The following is a 15,449-nucleotide window of genomic DNA, read 5'->3' on the forward strand; positions in this document are numbered from 1 at the left end:
TCAAATATACAGTAAGCATTATATATAAGCAACTAATATAGAAAAAATAGTCAAAATTTGATCTTACAATTTCTTAGTTATTATCTGTTCTCTGAAAAAATATACATAACTTTAGTTAGATTAATTTAAAATTGCATTTCAATTGATTAATATCTAAAACAAAATCTCATTGCTTCTTATTACAATTTCATAGAGTTTGTTAAAGTTTTGAATAAAAATTCTGTAATAATGCGAATTAAAATCTATAAGTTTATCAAATTTAAAAACAAACATAATTTTAAATACTTTTAAATTTAATTTTAAATAATTTATGTATTCTTTTTCTTTTATCGTCGACTGTTCATAGTTGACATTAAATATATAAATAAAAAAAAACATGAATGTACTTCTGCTAATTTGAAAATTGTTTCAAAATCAAATAAATTGGAGATGTTGCTAAATTTGAATGTAGTAAATTTACAAATATTTTAAATATTTATATTATCAAGTAGCGCGACATTTGCTGAAAGTTTTCATAATAATTATTATGCCAAGCCCCAAACTTTGTTGGCTAGTGTAATAAACCTGTTGAACTGATTAACAGCACCCGCACAATTTGATCGCTATGTAGTATAGGTGTGTGTATATAGCTGAGTATGTCAACTGATAGATCGATAAATTAAATGCTTATCGGGCCAGAACTGGTTCCATTAGGCCCGCAAAGTGCTGCTCGGTCGGCTAGTTCGGACATCGGATATGGAACGTGTGTGTGGCTATAGCGCCAATATATTGACTGACAATTTGTTTTATGCAAAGCAGGGCAGCAACAACTAAATGCAAAATGCGAATTTAATTGATTTGTAAACAAAGTTGGGCAGCACGCAAAGTAAAAATGCCTGGGAATTGGCTGTGTACGTAAACTGCAAATACCAACTGTACTGGTTAATGAACTCGGCACACACACATGAGACACTTGCAACAACTCCAGGCTAATTAGAATTTTGTCAAAAGGTGCAAACGATCTTTTGTCGGTGGATTTTGTATTTATTTATTTTTTATTTTTTGGGTCTCTTTATTTGCCATGTCGAGTTGGATTTGCTGCTTTAGCCTCGACTCATTTATCTTGGCATAAAGCCTAACTGGAGACAATTGCGGGGCGTTGACAGGCGCAAATGGCTTTGTCATATTGATGTTGTTGTTGTTGTTGTTGCCACAACTGCCGCTGCAGACAGGTGGCGACTCGATGTCGCCGTCTCCAGCTCCAGAGCTCCAACTCCACGTCGTTGCCGTTGCCGTCGCTGTCTTTGTCTATGAAATGTCAACCACATGCCCAAGCAGCGGCAGCGGCAGCGGCTGTGATTGTAAAATATTTTAAGCGTCATTGCCTCGCTCGCAGCCAAGTTAAAGTGCAAGTAATAATTCAAAAATTTCAAAACTACATTTTTTTTCTCATTTTTTTTGTCAGCTTTTCAACAAGCGTTTGTTCAATGTCTGGCGATATTTTAATAAATGAATGTTGCATAAATTATGCTTTGGCTGTTTAACAAATTCATGGCGCGTTTGTCAGCTGCTTAATGTGATTAAATGTTGTGCAAAGTGCATGCGAAGTGCCTCTAAATCTGTTAGGGCGCGTTCACAAATCAAGCATACGCCACGTACCACAGCTCAGCAGCTTTAGTAACATGAATGTAAATAGGCGCAAGGTCGCATACATATATTTTATTTGTTATTGTTACCACCACCACCTGTAGCCAATTGTAGCAAATGGTAGCGGTAGCTGCCTCTTCAAAGCTTCAAAGCCAGCCGTCGCCCATTTTCATTTCTATGCATTTTTTATGGGTGTGTCTCAAGTCTCAAGTCTGCTGCTGCTGCTGCTGCTGCCAACAAAAGTTTTTTCAACAATTTTTTATTATTATATGCATTTTTTACGACGCTGCGCATTAACATTTAGATATGTCGCCCAATCAGCGACTATTAAACAAATTGCACTTTGGCTAAATTGTTCGTAGGAAACAATCAAGACATTTTATTTGAATGTATTAATTGAAATATTTCTTGGGCTCTTTAAATTGGTATTTAAGCATATTATATAGCATATTATATAAAGAAAATTAACTGCATAGTTGCATTAATTAAAAGTCATTTTTAAATGTATGTTTAATTTACTGAAATATTTAATGCAGTCTTTTATTTATATACATATTATATAAAGAAAGTATTGAATTGGGGCATAGTTTAATTACTTAAAAGCATTTTAAATGTTTTTATATTATTTAATGTTTAATTTATTGTGCGCTCTTACTAACAACTAATTTATTTTATATTAAGAAAATTAGCAGCATTTTATTTAATGCATTATTTATTGCTAGTAAAGCAAATATGGTAATCGCATTAATTTCGAAAATCAACAGCATAGTTGCATTAATTAAAAGCAATTAATTATTTGATAGATAGCATCAAAATCTTTCAACAACTAGCTGAAGTTGCGTTTTAATTTCACTGTTGACTTGTTGCTGAAGTTGTCTTATCAACAATAACAAACCGCTTTGTTGCTTTTGTAGTCTGGGAACGAAGACAGACAGACAGACATACAGACAGACAGGCGAACACAGGCGTCAGCTTTGTGTTGCAGCTTCGACTCTAATGCGAACAGCTTGGACGAGTCATAACACTTGACAACAGACGACGCCAGCAACAGCAACAGCAACAACAACTGCAACGAATCCCAATCAAAACACGATCTTGGCGCTTGGCGCACACTCAGCATTGACCTTATGACTTCTAAAATCGGTAAAAACATCTTTACAGCGCCATGTGGCAGCAACGATTGTTGTTGTTGTTGTTGTTGCTTTCAATGCGATATATTTTGTATATTGCATTGTGCTAAAAAAAAACTTTACAACAAGTTGTCGCGTACTTGAAATTGGGATACATTTTATAGCCTTTATATGTTTTTTTATGCGATTGCCCCCCCACTGCTCTCCCACTCCAACTCCAACTCGCTCTGTCTCTCTCTCAGGCGACAGTCACTTGCTCTTGAGCTTGCCAAGTTTAAAGCACACACAACGTTGTTGTTGTTTTTTCTTGAGGATACACGTTGCAGCTTCGTCCACATGTCATTGTCATTGTCTGAAGGTCGCCGCAGTATTGAGCAATTAGGGCGTGGCATTCGCTACGCCTCATTTACTGCATTAAGCTGCGATTAATGCCTCAATTAACAGCTGGTCAGTCGAACTGGTGCCGTGTGGGCGTCCAAACTGCCAAAAATAAGTTTTAAATCGACAAGTCAAACTTTTGTACATTTTATTGTTTGCCTTAATGTTATCTGCAATCAACAAAGAACATTTGACTACACAAATTATACAAACAAAAAATTAAATAAAATAAATAAAGCACTGCCCACACTCAGAGCGAGAGCGATAGAGAGAGCAGCGCATATAAAAGACGCGTAGGTTTTGCATTTGTAATAACCGCTGACCAGCGCTTGTGGCCACAAACCACAAAAAGCTAACAAAGGCGAGTCATCAGTTCCAAAGGCAAATCTAGCCAACTATACCCAGAGTATAAGCATATATAAATATATATGTTATGCATACATGCGTATGTGTGTGTTTATGGCTAATGCAATGGAGATGAGCGCGTGCTGCGTATTTCGTGAATCTTCTAAGGGGAACTTTGTACAAGTTAAGTGGAAAAACTAAGTCGGCATAGATAATAAAAAGTTGTAGCTATCTCCATAGACTAACTGACTCATTAGCGTTGCAGATTGTCGTTTCAGATTGCGAGCTGAGTTTCACTAGTAGCAGCTTTTGAGCTTGCGCTTGTTTAAGTCAAAAGTTTCAACAGACTAACTCAACTATTTTAAATGCATTTATTTTTAAATTATAATTAACGTACAACAGTTTAATTTATGCTTCAATTTAGTAAAAGCTTTAAAATATTTTTGTATACATAATGTTTTTTTGAACATTAACTATAAATAAAGTAATAACTAAATTCAAGCTGTGGCTTACTCATTCATTAAGCAAAAATATTAGAAATAAATGTATTAAAATATATAAAATAGTTATAAAAAATTATAAAATAAATAGCACATTTGATACTTAAAAGAAATAATTATTAAATTGAAGCAGCTAAAATAAAATTCTTATAAAATATACATATACGAATATCACAATTTGTATGCGTATTTTGTAATTTTAACATAAATATTACAACAGCTAAAACAAAGCAGCTTGCACTTCAATTTATTACACACATATTTAATAATTTATTGTTTATTGCTTCTTCTTTTTTTTGGAAATTTATGTCTATCAAATAAATAGGGCTACATCAATTGGCGTATAATTTATGGCTCTATTTTGAGTTGACTGCTTATCAATTTATCAACAAGTTGTGGCTCGACTTCTGCCACAATTGCCCAAAATGATTTTAATCTAAATTAAGATAAACTCACACACACAAACTGTAAGTTTGTCATCTCTAAACAAGCCCACACATATGCAAATACACACACAAACATAAAGACAAACGATTTAAAAGGTTATATGTTTAGCCACGACTTCTTCATTAGGCTTCATTCAGAACGCCGCGTGGCGCTTGTTGACATTTGACAGAGAGAGAGCGAGGCAAGCGGGCTTGGGTTGTTGCAACGACTTGTGGCAAGCTGACTTGATGAGAATTTATGAATGAGCAAACATCGTTTGAGCACTTTGGGTTTATGGGAATAACCCCAAGCCAAGTCTAAATGGTGTGAAAAGCAACTAAATTGAATAACTTTTTATTTTTTATTGTCTTTAGGGTTTCTCTCATTGTCACAACTTGCGCAAGCAGTTCGAACAGGTTCGATAAGGCGCTAATAACAAATTTTCCAACGAGCTTTTCATAATCAAAAAGCGAAAGTTTTTAATGTTAATGCTAAACAAATGTGCAAGCAACTTATGCAACCAAATTCAAAGCAGCAGCTGCAAAAATTCTTGTTAAGTGCATAGATATGTTTGAGCTTTGCTTTTGACAGCCAACAAGTCAAACATGGCCATTGACATAACAAGTACTACAAGCAGCGTTAATAAATATTAAGAATCGTTGGGTTAAAGCAAATGCCAAAATAGTAATAAATATCAAACGGTTTTCAATGCCAATTGCGCACAATGAACGCCTAATTATGTGCGCAGGTTCAACGCACTTGGTGCCCCACGCATTGCAGCATTTCAAATCCCAACCCCCGCCAATCCCGACACCGCCAAGCGCCAAGCGTTGACCTTAACTTTGAATTGTCAAAATACACAAAAGTTCAAACTGGTCAAGCTCCAAGTCCAACAATAGCAATAAGCCTACATAAAAACTAAAAACAGTTCGACTCTTGAGCAAAAATCAAACAAAAATAAAAGAAAAATGTGTTGGCCACGAACTGCAGCAACAACAAAAGCAACATCGATGCTGCTGCTGCTGCTGCCACTGCGCTGACATTGACTTGTGGTTTCAGTTGTCTCTGCATCTAAGTGTGTGTGTATCTGTGTGTGTGTGGGTTCCTGCATAGCATAAGCGCACATTGTTTTACTCGTTTGAAGTTAAAGCTTACTAACTGATTAGTCAGCTAATATTTTTGGGGGCGCCGCTCTTTGCAGTTTGTTTGCGTTACTTGCCACAGTTCTAATGCACTAAAAGAAATTTGTAATTACTGTCGAATAACTATTGTAATATTAACAGTAGAAGTAAGCCATAGAGAGTGAGAGGTAGACTGAATTAGCTAGAAAATGCTAATTAATAATTATTTAATTATTTCAAAGGCTAAATAAATATTACTTACTCATTATATTATTTTAAGAAACTTATATTTTAAACATATATTTTACAAACTTAAAAATTCTTAAAAGTCACAGCTTTAATATTTATTATTTCTTTAGTTTCATAAATTGTTAAAATAATAGATAGAGATATCTTTAATTATCTTAGAATATTAATTAATTGTTATGTTCCTTTGGTTTCATAAATTGTTAGAATAATAGATATATATATATTTAATTATCTCAGAAAATACTTAGAGCATATTAATGCACACTAAATATAATTTATTTGTTTTAAAGACTAAGCTGAGGTGAATCATTTTACAATTTTCTGAACTATATTAGGGCTTAAGTCTAAAATAATATTTAATATTGATAAGAAAGAGATTTGGGGTCTAACAATACGACTAAGTTAATTTTTCTATTATATACATTAAATCTTAAAAAGTTCCTCAATCACAAATATTAATATTTCACTAAATTTTTTTTTATTTGCATTCTTTGCCTAAGCAACTTGTTGTTGACTATGTTTCTAAAATTGTCAATCTTAAGCTTGACATTTATTTTTAATCTTAATTATCTACGTCTTAATCCAAGCCCCCCCCAAAACTTTTGCGTGGTAGTCGTAACTCTCACGCTTTGGTTATTTGTCCTTCAGCTGTGAGCTTTGCTTGTGGCTTGTGGCGCATCCAAACTTGTACTTCCGCAAGAGCCATATATCATATAGAAATACACATCGTAGATGAAGTAAGTTATAAAATGTTTATCTATTCTAGCATCTTATGACTATATTTAGCTGCTGGCTTAGACAAGTTTTAGCGCTTTGGATTCTGGCTTTGTCATTACGGCGCCTACGTGGCAAGTGAGTCATGCTCAGACTTAGAAATCAGCTGTAGCGAATTAAATAAAATATATTTATGGCATATACTAAGTTTATGGTAGGGCTGTTTCTTTCACTCGCTTTGTTACGCCCAATGCTGAAATTTCTTCTCAGGACAACTAGTTCTAGTTCGACAAGTTGCCATTTATGTGCACAAGTTCAACAATTGGTGGCGTGCACTTGCCTGAGAGGCCTAAACAAAGCGCTAACAAATGCATAAATTAAAAGTGTGAATATCAAATGACAGCCGTGCTGAATGCAAACTGAAAGATTAAAGGCCAGTCTGACTGACTGTCTGTCAGTCAGTCTCGGCGCTCAATTGAGCGCTCAGCGCAGGGCCGAGCGCTTACTTTTACCTATTGGCCTGGTCCAAAGCTGCTGCTGCTTGCGTAACTCAGCGCACAGTGCCGAACTCGAACTTGAGCTAAATGGCAAACAAGCTGCCACAGATTGCTCCCATTTCATTTGAGGAACAGGCAGCGCCACGTGACATGCTTCGCACTAAGCCAATGTTAAGTTCACTTGTTTTTTTTTTGGGGCACACACACACACACATGCAACTGCGATCTGCAGGCAGCCGCATCGCCCACAGCGCCATTCGCTTTTTTTGTTGTGTGCTTTGTTTATTTTTTATAGAGTATAACAATAGGTAGAGTATAAAAAAATTGACACACTATTCAAATATAAGCATGGGTGGTTAGCTTAGAATTTATTTATATTCATTTCATTTTTAAATTAATTAAATTGAACTATTATAATATGGACTAACTGAAATTCAATATTTAATAAAGTAAATATTTTCAACTGCGTTCTCTTTTAAATAATTAATATTTAAATAATATAAAATAGATAAAGGTGCTAAATATACCAAATAATTTAATATTTCCCTTTCAATTAATAAATTATAAATGTTATAAAATAAGCAAACAGCTAATTTAATACATAATCATATATAATTATTAAATATTTTCAACTGATTTCTTTTATTACAATAAATAAAATATATTTATAATATAATAGCCAAAAATATATTTATATAATTATTTTGAGCTGCTTTATTTTACTTTACCTAAATAAATATTTATAAATATTATGAAAGCCAGCAGCTAATTTAATATTTATGCATATTTAATGCTCAACAGCTTTTATTTTAAATAGATAACATTATTGTTTATATCTTGTCGGTAAGGGTATTTTGTGTGCGTTGTTAAGTTCACAAACCTTAGCCATTCATCATTTATTTATTGTTTGTCTTGTGAACTTGTAAGCCAGCTTGTAACTTAATATTTTTTTAGCTTTTTGCATTTGTTGCTGTTGCATTGTCTTGCTAACGTTTTTATTTCTAACTAAGCGCAGTATTTGTTGAGCGCGCTGCGATTGTCTTACAATTAAGATTTCATTGTGAGATTTGCATTGGGGCAACTTGGGCCACTTGGCGTATGCGCAATCTGCGCAAATCATTTTCAATTTGCTGCTGCTGTGATTGGCACTTGCAGCATAAATATGCAATAATTTGTTTAATTAGGCGTAAACGAAGCTGACAGCGCTGCTCGGTCGCGCATCTAATGGAGCGTGTCTGATTTTAATAGCTTGACGGGTTTTAGCTTTAACCTTAGCACAAGTTGTTGTTGCAGCACAGTGTGGCAAGTGAATCGCAATTATGCACCGCACCCACACACACACATGCGCACATGTGTATTAAGTTGTATTCTTGCAGCCCAAAATGCCATAAAACGTGCCGCGCATAAGTCAAGCCCGCGGTGTTGAGTCTGACGGCGACGGCGACGGCGACGACGACCTGCCAAGCGATCGAACGTTTGGCTACTCAGTATTTGATTGCACATCGTCCGTTGGTTTGCTTGGTTTCTTGCCTTTGCCATTCACGACGATAATTCAATTAATTGCGAAAATGTCCTAGAGACAAATTCATATTCATAGCAATAGCAGCTCGAGAGTTGCAGCCAAAGCCAAAGCAGTCGATTGCCATTTGCAACAAAGTGTAGACAAACGATCGCTTCGTGTCTGCGATCGTGTAGCATTTCATTAAATTTCATTAAATTCTTTTATGCGATAGCAAACAGCAAACTCAGCTAAAGCGACAGCAGCAGCAGCAGCAGCAACATTGCAACTGCAAATGATCGCTGATCTTCAACGACGACGATCAGCTCTAGCTTTATGCATTTTATGACTTTGATTTATTTGTGTAAATTATATTTTGAAGTTGTTACATGGCGCGAGAAGGAAGTGTTTGCATGTAAGAGTGTTCGGGGGGAGTTAGGGGGAGCGTAAAGTCGAACAAGCTGTAGATTGTTTGGGGGATTTGCTCGCTTGTTCGTCAACTTCGTCGTCAGTTTATTAGCTGTCTACAATTGTCAGCAGCAGATGGAGATGGAGATGGAGATGGAGATGGAGATGCAGTCCCAATTTTTATGCCCATTCCCATTCCCAGACTGTGAGACTTATGCATCCATTACGTAAGCGCGTGATCAGCTTGTCGATCTCTGTGCTGTGCATAATTTCAATTTGATGAAGCACATACGCGACTTTAGATGCTATCTGGCCAACAGGCGCCGTTAACCGAGTTTAACCCCAGCCTAATGGCCACACTCACACCTACTAAACATCAGTGCAGCTCTTTGGCTGCCCTCTGGGCCGCAGTTTGCGCGTTCGCTTAGCGCTTAGCGTGTTTAATTACATTTTGGGCGCTTTTGGGGCGTCACTGGATTGAGCACGGATATCCGCATACGTGTCTCGCATATGTCCAGCAGCTTGGCGACTCCACAATCGATAGGCAAACGTCAATACTCAATACGAGAACTCAATCAACGTCATTCGCAGCTGTCGCCTAGCCTAGGCTCGACGACTCTCTTTTTGGGTAGTCTGACCTACAAAGGCCCCAAAGCTATGAATCAGCCGCAGCACTTTAAGTTGAAGATATGGAAAATTTATGAACAAAGCTACACACACACATGTGTGAAGTTAAAGACATAAAACGATTTACTATGAACTATAGACATAGCTGTCAAGCTATCAACGATAATATCAATTTTTATAGATTCACAATTTATAGTTTAATAAAAATAAAATATATAAACATTATATTGCATTGATATTGAAATTAAAATATTTTAAAAATATTATTAGTTATGGAAACTATCGATGCGTCTAAACTGCTTGATTTTAAGTTAAAATAATAATAATAATATTTAAAAATAAATTAAAATTGATGTGGTAAATAGTTAGCTATAGTTTAAAATTGTGGAAACTATCAAAAACATGCATGACAATTATGCGTTTAAATTGATTGATTTCAAGCTATAAAAATTATTAATAAAATGCAAAAATTTTAAAGTAAATAAATACAGCGAATTGTCAATCAACACGCATGTAAATAAAATATGATTATTTATTAATTTGTTGTATGTACACGCACCTTTCAATTCATTATTCATATTTGTTTAAACTTTAGACATAGTAGAAGCGACAACTCAAATTTAAGTGAAGTCAAGTCAAGGCCTTCATTGGTTTGGATTTATGAATGCGTAACCCCATTTATATTTTGACTTACACCCGCATGCCCTTTGTTCAATCGCTTTGCTTAATGAAAACAAATGAATTTACGAGTAGTTGTTGTTGCTGTTGTTGTTGTGGCTTGGTTGGAGTCAAGTCAGACTTATAGAAGGCACCGCACGCACCTCTTAAAACGGCATTGGCTTTGCCAATTTCGCAGCTTTGTTTCGCACTTAAAAATTTATGACATAACAACAACAACAGCAAGAAGGAAACAACAACAAAGATAACTAACATATATAAAGTTGAAGACTTGCAGCACTTTGTATGAGTTATGGTTAATTCGCATAAATTATATAGTACCGTTTGCTTTACACTGTTCTCATTGCTCAGCATGCTTCCGGCCTGGCATACATACACCCATGTGTGTGTGTGTGTGTGTAGTGTGTGTGTGTGAGGGGGGTGGCTCATTGGGTGATCGATGCGCGTCGCTAATGAGGCGCAAAATATGTTTTTGAGTTTTGATCGACACTGCGGCTACGCAATGTTAATCTTAGCAAGCTTTATGTTTACTTTGTTTATTGGTAACAAAGTTCAAATGCGTGCTGGACCTTGGACCTGCTGTTTGCCCATACAAGTGTGCGCCGAATCGTGGCAAGAACCTGCAGCATTCTTGCAGCCAAATATATTAAATGGCACACGCAGCTGCGGAAACGACAAAACACTCGTAGGTGAAACGAGTTTGAGCCAAATGTTATAAGTTAAGTGACTCGCCAGCCAAATCGTATAGATGCAAATCAATAGACGCCAGAGCTGCTTTTCTTTATTGTTTTTTTGGGTATTAAGTCGTGGCAGACAAAGCCCAAACCGCAACCGCAAAGCCGACAACTAGTTGAGCCAAAGGCGCCGCCACAAGTCCCCAAGAGCACTTGTTGAGCTCCACACAGACTGTGAATTAGAAGCTTTAGCATAAACAAGCGTTTAGCTTAAGCTTAAGAATTTCCGTTTCACAATAATTTAATATTGCAGCCAAGCTGTGGCATCTCCAAACTGTAGCAGCAACAACAGACGCCGACCTTGAGCACAAATTTCAGACATGTGTCGCCTTCTGCACTGCCCAAGTAAATATATATACACACACATATGTGTGTGCATGTGCGTGTGTGTGTGTGGCTCATAAAAATGAACAACATTAGCTATGCACAACACACAGTCAAAACTCTTTTGGGTGCTCTCTGTCCAATTGATCATGCCCCAGCCTTAACTTTATCTAAATTTATGCAAACAAACATAATTATGTAATTTAATGGCTGCGCTACGTGAATTGCTTACGTTTCCCCAGTAGTCAACTGCTAACATTTTGTCAAGATGTTCATTGATAATAAAGTTCTTTTTACGAGCTTAAAGTCTGAGCTGCTACCATGGAGCTTAAGCTAAAATTTGTAACTAAAACTAATTCATAAAATTAGAACTGGAACTACACGTTTCATTTTTCTGCTACGCACAGCAAAAAGTTGAATTTCATTCAAATGCTGTTGAATATTTATTTTGTTTTTATAATTAATTTATTTAAATTGAAGTTCTGCGGTTTATTGTAGCTAATTTAATTAAGCAATCGACAAATGCTTGTTTATGTTATGCGATTGCTATAAAAAACAAATAGATAAGTCTTATATCAACATCAATAAAAATCAAATAAATAATTTACTAGAAAGGAAATCTTATAGAAATCTATGCTTAAGTTTTCAAGAGAAGCTGCTATAATTTTTAGCATTTCTCTTAACTTGAATTCATTCTCAGCTCTTTGCTTGATTAAGCAATTGACACTTTTGGTCGCCACTTCCTCCATAGCAAAATATTTGTTTACATTTGTGCGATTTGATTTGTTTGCTAATAACATTTAATAACTCGACAAGTGCCGGCACGTTATTCATTTTATTTATTTTTTTTTTTAATAATTTATATTTTATGTTTGTTAACCTTCGCTTGCTGCTTTGACATAATAGTAAAGCATTATTTATGTTGCGCTCTAGACTTGGCAAAATCATAAGTTGTCAAACAAAATTATGCAAAACGGCGAGCTAAACAAATTAGGCAGTGGCTAATAAAAATTTCACCTGTGTTGAGGCCAGGCCAAGGCAATCAACTAGCTGCATAATATGCGCTGCACTGGAAAGCAAACAAATTGGCAAAGAACTTAACTAGAAAGTAGACAGAGCGTAGAATTGAAAACCGCCACATGGCGGAAATGCTTAAACAGTTAGCAAGGTAGACTGACTAACTGAAATGAGCTGAGCTGAGCGGCGAGGTATCGATGTCGGCTTTGGTCATAAAGCTTAAGTAAATAATTAGCGTGGAATGGGAGGGGAGCGCATCGTTGATGAGCGTGAAAAGCGCTTCCTATTATTAAGTAGTTGCATTTGTTTTTGGGCGCGCAATTTAATTTTATATAACAATAATCGCTTATAAATGATAAATTAATATGGGAAGCAAATTGTATGGGCGGTCGCAACAGCAGCAGCAACAACAACAAAAGCGTAAAATCATCAGCAGCCGCAAAGCATTTGTTGAAGCGCCAAGTGGTCGACAAGTTGCCAAAATTGGCAGCGCTTAAATGGACACAACAACAACAACAGCAGCAGCAACTTGAACCTATAGTTAACGACTGACGACGAGTTGAATACTTTTGAATACATATATATTTCTTTTGGTTATTTCCTAGCCCGCCTCTGTTGTAGTAATTTATGTGTGTGGGCGCCACTTTTAGTGAATTTTGTTAGCTTGGCATGAATATTACGCATACGACGCGTTGAACGATTAGCCAGGCAAGCAAATAAGGAGTTGAGCCCTTTCACGCGCGTGTAACTGTAACTGTAACTGTAACAATTTCCGTATTATTGCTGCTGCTGCTTCAATTTAGCAATACCTACTCAACATTTAAATGAACTGATTTATGGTTATTTGATGAGCATATTAAAGCAAAGTTTATTTAAAAGATTTTACGTATGCTGAGCAGCAAGCACCGAAAAAATTCTTGCTGCTGCTGCTGCTGCTGCTGCGTACTTTATTATTAATTTTCGACGTGGGCAACAGCAACAAGCACTACATACAACACCCACAGCATTTGTCAAACGACTTGGATTGTTTTATTCTTAAGTGTCTTTTTTTTTGTTTTTTGCTGGCCGCATTTGTTATTACTTTTTGTGGTTTTAATTCTTGCAAACGCTTGCGCAGTCGCTGCCGCTGTCGGCGCCAGCTTCTAATTGCACACACGCAAATTACTCATACGCCGCATAATTAACGCTATTTCAATCGAATTTTGTGTGGGCTACAAATCAAAGCTTAAGCTTTATTTTTTGTTGTTGGCAAGCGCGCATCCTCCATAACAATTATATATTTATATATCTTAAAAGTATTTTGCAGTTTGCCATTTTAAATTATTGCTACGCTACGCTTGCCCCTGCCCCGCCCTCTCAGCCCATGCAATGAATTGCTTTTATGCGCTCATTTGCATATTAAATAAGCAAGCGACAGAGACTTCAGGCCCGACTCTGTGCCAATGCATTTGTTTTGGTTTACTATTATTGCTGGCTGTGTGGTTAGTTATCAAGCGGCAGCTGCTGCCACTGCCTAGAACGTTGCCGTCATTGTAGGTTGGTCAGCGAGAGAGCGAGAGAGAACCAACTGCAGTCTGTTTTCGTTGCTTTGGCTGGCTCGTTGTCGTATACTCGATTTGGTTTGTTGACGCCAAACAATGCAAGCGCGCCAAGTGTTGCCACTGGAGGCTGCTCGGCTGCTGCAAAGCCCAAGGGTAGCTTTTTAGCAAGTGCAACATGAAATTATTTTTAAAATTTCACAGCGAGTTGCAGCTCGAAACACTTGCACACAAATTAAAATTAGAAATTAGCTATATATACAGCACTTTCATTGAATACTTCAAATTGCTTTGAGATTCGAATAAAAAATTATTTGCTGCAGCAATTTGCAGCAATTTGAATGCAAAATAAATAAAACCCAAGAACAATAGAAGTATTAATTGTTATAAATTGCTTAGCAGGCTAAGCTTAAATTCAAATTAAATGTATAAAATATTAGAAATATGCATTTGTTGCTTTGCCTAATTATTTTAACACATGCAACTTTTTGTTATATTTCATAATTGTTGCTAACTGACAAACACTAATTTTATTGACATTTAAAATATATTAGAAATGGCAAAACATTAGTCACTCCTTGCCTCTCTCTCTCGATCGATCGATCGATTGACAAATGTTGCTCGCTCCTTCTTTGAGCCAAGCTTAGATAACAATTGGCAAATAAATAACGCATGCAAATCTCAAAAAAGAGAGAAGCAACAAATACACACACACACATAAACAAATAAACGTTTGTACTTATTGAAGACATTTATTGTTGCTTTGGTGACTATTTGTATTTCACTTTTTGGCGAAACAAGTAGTTGAATTTCCTTTTTCAAAAATGCAAAACTTAGATATTGACAAGCAGAGACTTCAACTTGTGCAACTATATATATGTATGTGTATGTGTGTATTTGTGTGTGTGTGTGACATTAAACCACACACAAACAAGTGCGCCATATTTGGCAATTGACTTTGCAGCCAAGTCAGTCAACAGCGCTAAATATACAAATACAAACATATATATCTATATATATATATATATAAATATGCCTGCGTTTGGGCTTTCTTGTTATATATACGTATATATATTTATAAGTGCGTGCGTCTTTCTAACTGTTAACACTGCCCACTTGCATTTGCTATATAATTTCAATGTGCTTAAACACAAATTGACACTTTAAATAGTAGCCAAAAAAAATGATTTTCAAAATCACTTCTAAGTAAGAATTCGCTACAGTTTGGCGCTTTGAGCTGCGCCGCAGGCTCAGAAGAATTTTTTATGCGCATATATCATAAGCATAAGCTGCCTTGAGCACTTTCGCAGAATTGGCCAGTCAGGTAGTCGCCGCCCCACTTAATCAGATTTGTATCGGCAAAGATCTTAGGTTCTACTATATGTGCGCGACTTGATCGGCTAATGCCCATTAACGCATTTATGACCATTGGCAGTGAGAAATGCGCGAACTGGTAGCTTGAGAGTTTCACATTATGTTTGGCTCACAGCTCGAGGCTATAGCGTTCATAAAAATTATTTGTCCGCTGATTACAGGCGATTTGTGCAATGCATTAACATTAGTATGCGAACTTGCATGCAATTATTTATTTATACTATTGGCATAATTATAAACCTTTATCGTGCCATTAAACTTATTG

General features: G+C 36.1%; 1 protein-coding gene across 1 annotated transcript in view; it reads right to left on the reverse strand.

Moving 5' to 3' along the window:
* The window catches only part of LOC108599557 (FH2 domain-containing protein 1), a 33,223-nt gene that overhangs the window by 17,315 nt on the left and 459 nt on the right, over positions 1-15,449 (reverse strand). The window lies entirely within an intron of this gene.

The sequence above is a fragment of the Drosophila busckii genome, chromosome 3L, assembly GCF_011750605.1.
Source record: "Drosophila busckii strain San Diego stock center, stock number 13000-0081.31 chromosome 3L, ASM1175060v1, whole genome shotgun sequence".
NCBI classification, from domain to species: domain Eukaryota; kingdom Metazoa; phylum Arthropoda; class Insecta; order Diptera; family Drosophilidae; genus Drosophila; species Drosophila busckii.